Source organism: Zea mays, chromosome 4, assembly GCF_902167145.1.
Source record: "Zea mays cultivar B73 chromosome 4, Zm-B73-REFERENCE-NAM-5.0, whole genome shotgun sequence".
Taxonomy (NCBI): domain Eukaryota; kingdom Viridiplantae; phylum Streptophyta; class Magnoliopsida; order Poales; family Poaceae; genus Zea; species Zea mays.
The window spans coordinates 96,199,750-96,211,649 of NC_050099.1; positions in this window are offsets into that span (position 1 = coordinate 96,199,750).

Below are 11,900 nucleotides of genomic sequence, written 5' to 3' on the forward strand. Positions count from 1 at the left end.
AGTGGACCGAACAACAGGTGCCGGATAACCCGGAAACTGCAGAAGTATGGCGAATGTATTTTGATGGCTCGTTGAAACTGCAGAGGGCAGGTGCAGGGATCCTCTTCATTTCACCCGGAGGTGAACAACTCAAATATGCTCTTCAATTGTTATTTCCAGCATCCAACAATGCAACAGAATACGAAGCTCTGATTCATGGACTAAACATTGCCATATCACTAGGCATCAAGAGACTGATGGTATATGGTGATTCTCTGGTGGTCATAAGTCAGATAAATAAAGAATGGGATTGCTCGAATGATTCCATGGGAAAATACTGCACTGCTATCCAAAAACTAGAAGACAAATTTGAAGGTCTTGAATTTCATCATGTGGAGAGAGACCGCAACACGACAGCTGATGCATTGTCCAAGCTAGGATCCAGTCGGACTCAGGTCCCACTTGGAGTTTTTGTCCAAGAAGTACTGCACCCGAGCATTTCACTAGATTGGTAGAGGAATGCAATACTCTGAGCCAACCAGAGTTAGATTCTGATGACTGGAGAGAGCCAATCATCGGGTACATAAAAAATGAGGAGGAACCAGATGACAAAAATGCAGCAGAACGCATTGCAAGGCAGTCAGCTCATTATACTCTCATTGGGGAAACACTATACAGAAGGGGCGCATCAGGAGTCCTCATGAAATGCATTCTCTCAGCTACAGGGAAGAAGCTACTAGAAGAGGTCCATGCTGGTCAATGCGGGATACACACAACATCCACGACCCTGGTCGGGAAGGTCTTCAGGTCGGGTTTCTACTGGCCAACACAAAGAGTGATGCAGCCGAGTTAGTCCAGAGGTGCGAAGCGTGCCAGTACTTGTCAAACCAGCAGCATCTACCAGCACAGCAACTGCAAACCATACCTGTAACCTGGTCGTTCGCATGCTGGGGACTGGATATGATTGGACCCTTCAAGAAAGCTCACGGAGGATACACTCATGTACTAGTTGCTATCGACAAATTCACTAAATGGATAGAGTTCAAACCCATTGCTTCTCTAACTTCAGCTAAGGCGATGGAATTCATACAAGATAATAATATTCCGGTTCAGAATACCAAATAGCATCATAACCGACCTGGGATCCAATTTCACAAGCTCAGAGTTTTTTGATTTCTGCGAACAAAAAAGCATTCAGATCAAATATGCCTCGGTGGCACACCCAAGAGCCAACGGGTAGGTAGAAAGAGCCAACGGGATGATATTGGAAGCACTCAGAAAGAAAGTTTTTGACAGGAATGAAAAGTTCACAGGAAAGTGGATTAGAGAGTTGTCGTATGTTGTTTGGAGCCTGAGAACTCAAACTAGCCGAGCTCTGCATGGAAACACTCCTTTCTTCATGGTCTATGGTTAGGAGGCAGTATTACCCGCTGATCTCAAGTTTGGGGCACCGAGGTTAATCTTTGAAAACATAGCAGAAGCTGAGGCTACTAGACTAGAGGATGTTGATATACTAGAAGAAGAACGATTGAATACGGTGATTCAGTCAGCCCGGTATCAGCAAACTCTGAGGCGCTATCATGACAAGGCCATACGACATCGATCCTTCGCAGTAGGAGACCTCGATCTTCACCGAATTCTAACGGGGGAGGGACGACACAAACTGTCACCACTATGGGAAGGACCATTCATAGTAGCAGAAGTCACTCGGCCTAGATCATATCGTCTCACTCAAATGGACGGCACGGGAATTGGGAACTCATGGAACATAGAACATCTCAGGAAGTTTTACCCCTAGCTATATCTCAAAAGCTATTGGGACGACAATGTATTATATAAACTGGGAAATATATCATCAATAAAAAGACTTCAAAGGCACTCAAATTGTTTACTGTCAACCTGCATGCTTACTTAACTCACGGTGATCACTATACCCTACTAACGGAGCAATCGGCTTAAGTCGGCAACGGCTTAAGGCGGTGTGACATGCTCACGCTTACTTAACTCGGGGTGACCACTATACCCTACTAATGGAGCAATCGGCTTAAGTCGGCAACGGCTTAAGGTTGTGTGACATGCTCACGCTTACTTAACTCGGGGTGACCGCTATACCCTACTAACGAAGCAATTGGCTTAAGTCGGCAACGGCTTAAGGCGGTGTGACATGCTCACGCTTACTTAACTCGGGGTGACCACTATACCCTACTAACGGAGCAATCAGCTTAAGTCAGCAACGGCTTAAGGCGGTGTGACATGCTCACGCTTACTTAACTCGGGGTGACCACTATACCCTACTAACGGAGCAGTCAGTTTATGTCGGTAATGACTTAAATCGGCACGGTGCACTCGCGCCTACTTAATCCAACACAAGCACGTTTGCAATTACTCATCTTAGGGCGACCTCTATGCCCCGTGAAATACGAAGAAATTTCAAAACCATCACACTACATTTACTTCTGCAATTGTAGATACTGTTGTATTCTAACAACGGGAAAACAATAACGGCATTCAGTACTAAAAAGTGTTTTCTAACAAAATATCCAAGCACACTAACCACATAAACAAAGCATTCAGTGTTTCTATTTGGTAATGTTCTTCTCAGGAGCGACCGACAAAGAAGGGCAACTCGAAGAGTCAGGAGCAGCATTCACGTCTGCCACTATGTCATCATGAACGACCACGCGAGGTCTCCTCATCAGGATTCGCCCCGCGCGAACAGCTTTGTCCATAGCTTTGTCGCGCTAGGCCCTCAGAGTAGCGGAAGTGTCTTCAGCAGCCTTGACAGCCAACCGAGCAGCTTCTAGCTCCTGGACGACTGACCTCTTGAAAGCGCGCAGATCCTTGATGATAGTATCCTTGCTCGACACCAATTGCCTAAGGCAAATCATATCATCCAGGGACTCTTGCATCTTATAACGATGATTATCCAAGTCTTCCATGGTGAAACGATGGCTCCTCTCCAAGATAGTCAACGAGTTGCTGGCGTCGCGATATAACTTGTCAAGGTTATCACGGGAAGTTGCAAGGGCACGTTTTTCCTCCCGCAGACAAGAATCAGTTTCTCCAACGTCAAGCAAGCATTAAGAACACAACAGATAAAGCCAAGTAAAGCTTAATTCATTGGTCACCTTTTCAGAGTCGAGCTGAGCATGGAGAGTGGAATTCAGCATGTTGGCATCATTCAGAGAAGTAGAAACCCGGGCCAAGTCCGTCTGACCTTGAGAATATTTCTCTTCAAGATCAGAGTACCATCGAGCCATATCTATCAAGAAACGGTCACACAAGGGTGTTCAGCTAAAAACAGATCAGCCAAGTAGCCAAAGAAGAAACAAAGGGCACTAACCAGCATTCGCCATCTCCAAATCAGATACCCGCTGCCGAAGCAGCACTGGATTCCAATGTGTCAGAGATAGAGCTCCTTCTTGGACAGAGGCACCCTGCAATCTCAGCTGACCAGCCATCTCGTCAACCAATGCCTGACATTAAAAACAGATGAGTATAAGAACAGTAGTCCACCTAGAGTATAGTCAGGCCAGAAGAAACCAAATTACCTAAAGGTTGGAGAAAAATGAAGGAACCCCCAAATCATGGGAATTCAATTGTGACTTGATGAACGATTACCAACCGAAGCAATTCGCAAGGCATCAGTGGGGACCAACTCAGTGTCATCAGCGGAAATCAAAATTCTGTCATCAGGAGCGCCGACCTCTAAGGCGACTTCCTGACCCGAAGCTCGTGCCGCTACCATGCAAGCAGAATGCGGAGGAGAAGACCCTACATGAACATCCATGGAAGTATGAGAGGGAGAACCCACTCGGACACCCTCGGGGGCTGGGTCATAGCTTGCGCTACCCATCCAAGCCGGATCATCTCCGGCAACACCCTCAGGGGCTGGGCAAACGCTTCCATGGGAAAGGAGCAATCCAGACCAGCCTCTCGACTCTTAAGACCACGCTCCAAGGTCGACGAGGCACGAGATGCTGCTCGGGATAACTCTAACCCAGCATCAGGCACATCAGCGCAAACTTCCATCATTCCACCATCTGTCGGCTCCGACAACAGATCTTCTGGGATCATGTCTTCGAGAGTCTGATCAAAATTTGCCAGAGACAATTCTTGCAGACCAACGAGAACAGACAAAGCTGGAGAAGGAATACCACTACTATCCCCACTGGCTATGTAGCGCCGGCTGTTCTTCCAAATCAAGGGAATTTCCTCCTCCTCTTCCTCATCTTCATCAATAATGCGGACAGTACACCCATTGGGATCAACTTTGGCCGGATTACACCCATTGGGGTCAACATCATCAAGGTCACACCCATTGGGTGCAACATCAGTCGGGTCACACCCATTGGGATCAACTTCAGCAAAAATCGGCACTGGCACCTCCTCAGCAGCAGGAGCAGAAGGGCCGGCATCCTGATTCAAGCATGACACTCACCGAAGACGTCTCTTTTTCTTTTTCTTCCCCTCAGCATGAGAAGTTGGATGATTGGTCCGGCGAGGACGCTTCGGGCGAATACTATCAGACCTCCGAGTGTCCAAAGCTTTGCCAGACTCTGGGATGGGTGCTACAGCCAGCGTTTCAGGAGGGGCTGAATCAGAGGAATCCTCAGCCAACATGTCTAGCATGGCACTTATTTCTGCATCACTTGGATTCAAAGGCATCTCAAAATGAACCTGCCTCTCGTCATTGGGAATTCCACCAAGCGAAGCAACCAGAGCATCAACCTCCTCAGGAGAGGGCCGCACTCTAAGACCCATACCACTATCCCCGGCAGGAGGATTTGACACAAAACTGATGAACGTCTTGGGAGGAGGCAGATTCCAGGCTAAATACGCAACAGAAGCACCAACATTCGACACCTTGCCTCTGAGTATCATCTCTAGCCAGCTTACCAGATCCACAGCAGGAATCCTTCTGTTGGTAACCCATGTTGAATCAGTGAGGCCTTGATATAGATAAGCTGGGTATGCTCTGTCTTTTAGTGGTTGAATGTTCTTAAAAATAAAATCGACGACCACAACCTCGGCAGTTAGACCCTTCTCCCTCAACAATCCAACCTCGGCAAGCAGAGCCCCGGCCTCAGCTACCTCTAGGTCTGTGGGGGATTCAGTCCAACTTGGAGTGCGAACATCTGGTTGTCTCCCTAACCGAGGGGGAGGGAGTTCCCGTGATTCTCCACGATAAACCATTACAAGCGCCATCCTTTGATGCTGTCCTTGAGTGGGATGTCGAGGTACTTGGTTTTCCTCCCACGACGCATCTCCAAACTCGCACCCCCATGAGTTGGTGCTGTCTCCTGGCCATCCCAGGCCGACAGTGATACAAATATTTCCATAAGCCAAAGTGTGGCAGAATACCAAGGAAGGCTTCACACAAATGAACAAAAATGGAAACTTGCAGAATAGAATTGGGATTCAGATGGGTTAGATTCAAGTGATAGAAATCAAGGAGACCACGGAAGAAAGGAGAAATGGGAAGAGCAAGGCCGCGGATGAGAAAAGGAATGTAAATAACAGATTCGTGAGTGTCTTCTGTCGGAACAGTGACCCCACGACAGATCCGCCAAGAACAGAGTTCCTTCGGAGGAAGAACTCCGACAGACACAAGATGGAGAAGGTCGGAATCAGGAACAACAGACATGTGGTTACCTGCGAAAGGCAACTGGCTGTTGGGATCGATGGGAGGAATGATTGCGACAGATGAACTCTGAGTCTTCCGCTTGGGCGCCATCTCAATCTTGCTGGCGAGCGGAGCGAAGCAATATCGCAAGAGAGCAAAGAAGGTCTGGATGCAGAAAAGCAAGACTAGGGCTCAGAATGCAGAGGCATGCGACAGTGCAGTACATATGGGGTTTTCCCGGGCCAGTCGCCATTTCTAAAAAAGTGCCCAGTCATCACCTAGCTGTTATTTCTAAAACGCTGGCGTGCCATGTCATCACTCGACCATTATTTCCAAAACGGCCGATGCGGCCCAATATAACTCAGCTGCTATTTCTAAAAATGCTGACGTTATCAGACTTCACTCGACCGTTGTTTCCAAAGCGGCCGACGTGGTTCGTTGTAACTCGGCTGTTACTTCTAAAACGCTGACATCGCTAGTAGTCACTCGGCTGTTATTCCTAAAGCGGCGACGTGGCTCCAAAGGACTCAGCCGTTACTTCTAAAACGCCGACATCGCCAGTAACCACTCGGTCGTTATTTCTAAAACACCGACGCGTCCTGTTATCACTCGGCTATTACTTCTAAAAATGCCGACATCACCGATAATCACTCGGCCGTTATTCATAAAGCGACGACGTGGCCCCAAAGGACTCGGCCGCTACCACTAAAGCACCGACATCGCGAGGAAGGCAATCTGAAACGCGACTCGATGATTTTAAGTCGTTACTCAAGCGTTACATCCAAGAACAACATCTGCAGTAAGCATAAATACGATCGACGATCGACGGAAAAGCAAAAGAGTGCACACAGAATGGGGCGAAATTCTTCTTCATTATAAAAGGGAAGCATTACCAAACTTAAAAATCAACTCATTATGAGCTGATTTTCTCCCCATTGTTCAATACCCTACACTACTACATTACATTTCGCTACACTATACTACTAACTACTACTACATTATTTCACTAATACTACTTCTACTACTAATCTATACTAACATTTAAAACCAGTGGCGTCTAGCCACTGGCCTTGTTGCTGCCCTTGCTGCTGCCATTGCTGCCATCGCCGCTAACACCCTTGCCGCCGCCGTCGCCGCCCTCGCCGTCACCTTCGCCGCCGTCACCGCCGCCGTCGCCATCGCCTCCGTTGTCGTTGTCATCCTCGCCATCGCCGTCGTCGCTGCCCTCCTCGGACGAGTCTGAGGAGTTCTCCTCGTCCGAGGAGTACTCCGACTCATCTGAGCCCTCGAGCCCGGCGCGCTCGATGGCCCGGATGTAGTTCCACACCTCTGCGGCGAGCCCCTGGGAGTCGTCTGAGTCATCAGACGATGCCGGGGTAGAGGCACGGACCGGTGAGCCCTCTGACTCAGAGGAGAACTCCTCCTCCGAGTACTCCGAGTCACCGAAGTCCTCCGAGGGAGGAGTCGGCTCACGTTTCCGCTTATCGCCGGAGTGATGCGAAGAACTCCCGCCTTTCTTGCTCTTGCCCATGGTAGAGTAGAAGGAAAGTGAAGAAAGTAAGCAACAAGCAGCAGTAAGAGTTGTGAAGATGCCAGAGAAGCAAACACACTATTTATAGAAGAAGAAGGCAACCGCTCACCTCCTACCACGGCCACTGAAAAGTCGCAAAAATTCAATATGCAATTCAAACCGTTTGGAAACACGTCAGGCGACTAGCGCCGTTCCACGTAACATGACACCCATTGGGACTCCAGTCAATTGCTTGGGCGATATGATTACACCCGCGGTCACGTCAAGTTACTACTCAGAAGTAGTTTGCTAAACACTCAGCGCACCAAGCCGTCCCTTGCCTACACCCATTGGGGGCGATGTCCAGGAATTTTCAATAGATTTTCCCAAGCAGTCACATCCATACAGTATACGCAATGAATACCTCAAGACAGAAGGAAGATATCAACAGGGATCAGAGGAAAGCCAAATATAGCCGATGAGGTACAAGTCTAATCGACAGAAGCATTGAAGCACGAAGTGATATGAAGACTAGCCAAAGGCCATCTACCGAACGTCCAATCAGTCGCAGATCAAATAAATTGCAAGACCTAGCAAGATATGGACAGATCGTGTGCTCGATTTTGAAGACAAAAACGAATGCTGACCTCTAAAGCATAATGTTGATGATATAATGCTGATCTCTAAAGCATTCGACAAAAGGAAAGGATGATTTCTAAAGAAAAAAAGATAGCATGAGATGAAGACCTTCGAGCGGATTATTTTCAAAAATCCACTCAAAGCTCGGGGGCTACACCCATTGGGTGCACCTTCGGTGCACCCAATGAATCATCTACCCCGAGAGGCAGAATGATAACCTCTAAAGCATAGGGCGAAACTAAGACAAGGCTGACTTCTGAAAAAACACAAATGGAAGATAAAAGTGATTTTTGAGAAGACTTAAAATGAAGACCTTCGAGTGGATTATTTACAAAAATCCACTCGAAGCTCGGGGGCTACACCCAATGAAATTCGAGTCCTAAAAAATCAAAATGCTGACCTCCAAAGCATAAACTCAAGGCAGAACACCGAGTTTTGAAGAGTAATAGCGGAAGAAGATAGTAAAAGATCGCTTTTACTGGATCACTCAGAGTTCAGGAGTAGTGGCCCGACAGACTTACTTTCAAGTTATTCCTTATCAAAATTAAAAAACTGCAAGCTGGACCTTGGATCTTTGGGCCGATTATTTCAAAATCAACCCAAAGATCGGGGGCTTGTGGGGGACGGATATCCCCCGGGTCCACCAGAAGGATAAAAGACCTCACGAAAGGCCCATGTGCCCAATAATTCGCGAGGTCATCCCTTCGTGGGCCTAGGGAAGAACGCCTAGTGAAGTGGATCGACACAAGATCGGATTGACGCAAGCCCAGATGGCCCGACGAATTCGAGTAATGATCGCAACAGTGACCTGACCTCCCCGCGCAGGGGCCCCGCGTATCGAAACAGAGCGGAGATAGGTTGGCAGGATTATAGGAAGATAGACTCACTCGGTTCACTATTACTTAGGCATACGTTGTTATCATATCCACATGTAACGCCCCATGGTCGAGTATATAAGGCCTAGGGGGTACCTCTTCAAAGACATCTATCCCACTACTTAGCCATCCACCCGGCTCTCTACGCTTCCAACACTAGAGAGCCTCCTTGTAACCCACCAGATAAAGTACTCACACCAGGACATAGGGTGTTACGCATCTCCAAGCGGCCCGAACCTGTATAAAACTGTCCACTGCCTCTCGTGCATTAGCACGAACCATCGAGCTACATTTAGTAACACTGTCCTACTCCAAAAAGCACCTTGAGGGGCAACCCCGGGTGCGCTTTCGGACCCAAAACACCGACAGTCGTGACCTATGGTCCGACCGTACCGGTACAACTTAGCATCATATGTTGCCTGAGGAGGGGTACGATGCGGCTTCATACCCTTAGAGGTTTGAAGGCAGAGGACATATGCATTGCATTCATATGCATTCATTGAAGTGATATTTGTAGAGGACGTGCTTTTATACTCTCACAGGTATGAAGGCAGAGGACCTACACATTGCATTCCTATGTATACATTGAAGTGATATTTGCAGGTATTGTTGACGCAGGGAAGTGTTATACAACCTATTATGGTTGTTCGAGGAAATGAGATGGTATTGGTTATATTGGGACTATTGAGTTCTATATCTACACGTATTTCTGATCTTAATTGTGATTCCTTTAAAATGTTGATTAATTCAATTTGTGTTTTAAATATCTCGTCAAAACAATTTGCTTGCTGAGATGTTTCATCTCACTCTTGCATTACTCAATGCAGGTGCTTGATGCTCATCAAGGGGAGTGGGAAGTAGCGGCACGTTGCACACACTGTTTAAAGAACCAAATAATTAGCTTTGGTTATTGACTTTTGAGGTTCATATTTTGAAATATGATGTAGGCATAAGCTGGTTCATTCGTGGTTAATCGTCTTTGATGAGAATTATATCATATTAGTATGATTCATTTTGTATTGATATATCTCTTTTGCTTCTGCGATGCTTATAATTACAAAGGAGACGCTGCCAAATTTTGTTTTGCTTAGTGTTTGGCTGTTGGTAGTGAAGTCTAGTAGCATCTCGGGGTGTTTGTCGATCCCGAGGTGTTACAATCCTGTTCAGGGAATTATACTACTTCAACTCATATTTATGCTGGATTACATGTTTACGTTTTGGAATGTCGTGTAATGCTTCTAAAGCTTTTGGCGCTATTTGGAGGGTTCAATAAAAAATATTTTATTGATTTTTTAGAACGACATGTTATAGGTTTTTTATGTTCGTCAAACATCAGCACCTTTGCATTCTAGCATTGGTGATGGATCTACCTACGCCCAGTTTATATAATACGCTATGTTGTAGATGGCAACAGATCCAGAAATGTTTTTTTGCTTCTTCTATAGAACCCTGTGTTTTGGGGTGTTGGCGAAAATAGGTACGCTATAAGTCTCTATCTCTACTCCTATTAACAACAATTTTTTATATTATTAATCTCCAAATATAGTTAGCATGTCCAAAAGGTTTACCAAAATTTATTTGAATAAGATATTTTTTTTACAAATCTTATTATTGAACTATTAACCCCAAGGATACAGGTAAGCACCAATATCACTCAAATTTTTATCATTAATCATTGTAATGGAAGTTTTATGTTAACATTTTGTTGATGGATCCTACTTACTATGTGCTGATCAGTAGCTTTCAACAATGTCGTTTGTTTACTGCGTCATCTGAGTTACTGTTTATTTCTCCTTTCCCCTATACACGGAACACAAAAGGCCACCAAGCTGAGGATCACAAGCTTTGTCCATGGTTCAGACGGCCTAGGAAACCAGGATTTCCCTCCATCAGCTACCAAGCCTGTAGATTAGTCGGTTGCTGCCTTCCTGGTTGAGCAATCAAATCTATACCCTGGACAAGTTACCATTGTCGCCCTTAGTCCACTAACCAACCTTGCTCTGGTTTGCTTTCCTCTCCTTCGTGTTGGTTAGCCAATACAGTACATACATTGGTTGCACGTATCGGGTGCATCTCTTGCAATCTAGTTTGTACGACCTCTTTTAGTTGATTTTTTGACGCCAGTCTCTGTTTACCTAGGCAGTCGAGCTTGACCCTTCGTTCCTGAAGAATATAGGCCATATTATTTACCTTGGCTGTGTGTATTCAATTTCTGGTAATGTGAACCATGCAGCTTATGCAAATGTGAGGGTTCTCTTCTGATTTCTTTGATATGTTCTGTAGTTTTTAGTTATCATGTACCTAAGTAGTTTCACTCGAGCTCTGCAATGAGCTAGTAGGTACCACGATCGAGACAATGATATAATAACACTTTTTTAATTGGAGTTGTATCATCATGGGGCTCATGGCTCCTAAATGAATTTAGAGAAAAATATACTTTCCTCTATATTGGGTGTTGGGACCATGCTTTGTCGCCGAAGGTCCTGCAGGAAGAAACAACTTCGACTGATGCTGTCTGTACGTGATGCCGAAGGGTACCGTTCATGAAGCTTCGGAATTACAAACCGACTTAAAGATAGAATGACCTTTTAGTCCATAAGAGTTTGAGTCGTTGTTGTAAACTTTTATGAGGGGTATGATTGTAATTGCTCACAGGTTGTGTCCTGTGCCTATAAATAGTGAATAGTATTCCTTTACTGTTCACGCATTCCGGTAATTGCAATCACATCACTCGGAAATTATTTTTTGCCAAGGCAGAGGTATTAATGTACCTAAACATTATATTTGAATATCTTAAGTTTATATAATATGTAAATGATGTTGTTTACTTCTAATTTATTTGTCTTTAATACTTTATGTCTCGCGTTATTTTATATTATCTTTGAGAGTTCAATTACGAAGATATAACCTTCGTAATTGTGTCATTATAACCTTCGTCCGAAGTTCATTAAATCCTTGGGGAAATAATGTTTCAGCGGACGAAGGACATTAATATTTAACATTTTGTGTTGCCTTGTTCTTAATTCATAGCATTTGAGAACAAGTCCCCAACATTGGCGCCCACCTCCGGTGAACTCACTTCCACTTTTTTGAGCTGATGGCTTCGTTCAACGATCAAGCTGGAGGTGCTTCGGCTCCGAAGCTGGTACTCCCAATAACAGGCGGTTCAAGCTCAGAACCAGCCAATAAGAGGCAGAAGAAGGAAGCACAGAGAAGGGTACAACATGTCGGGGTGCAAGGACCCTTCATCAAGTCAAGATGGTCTCACATT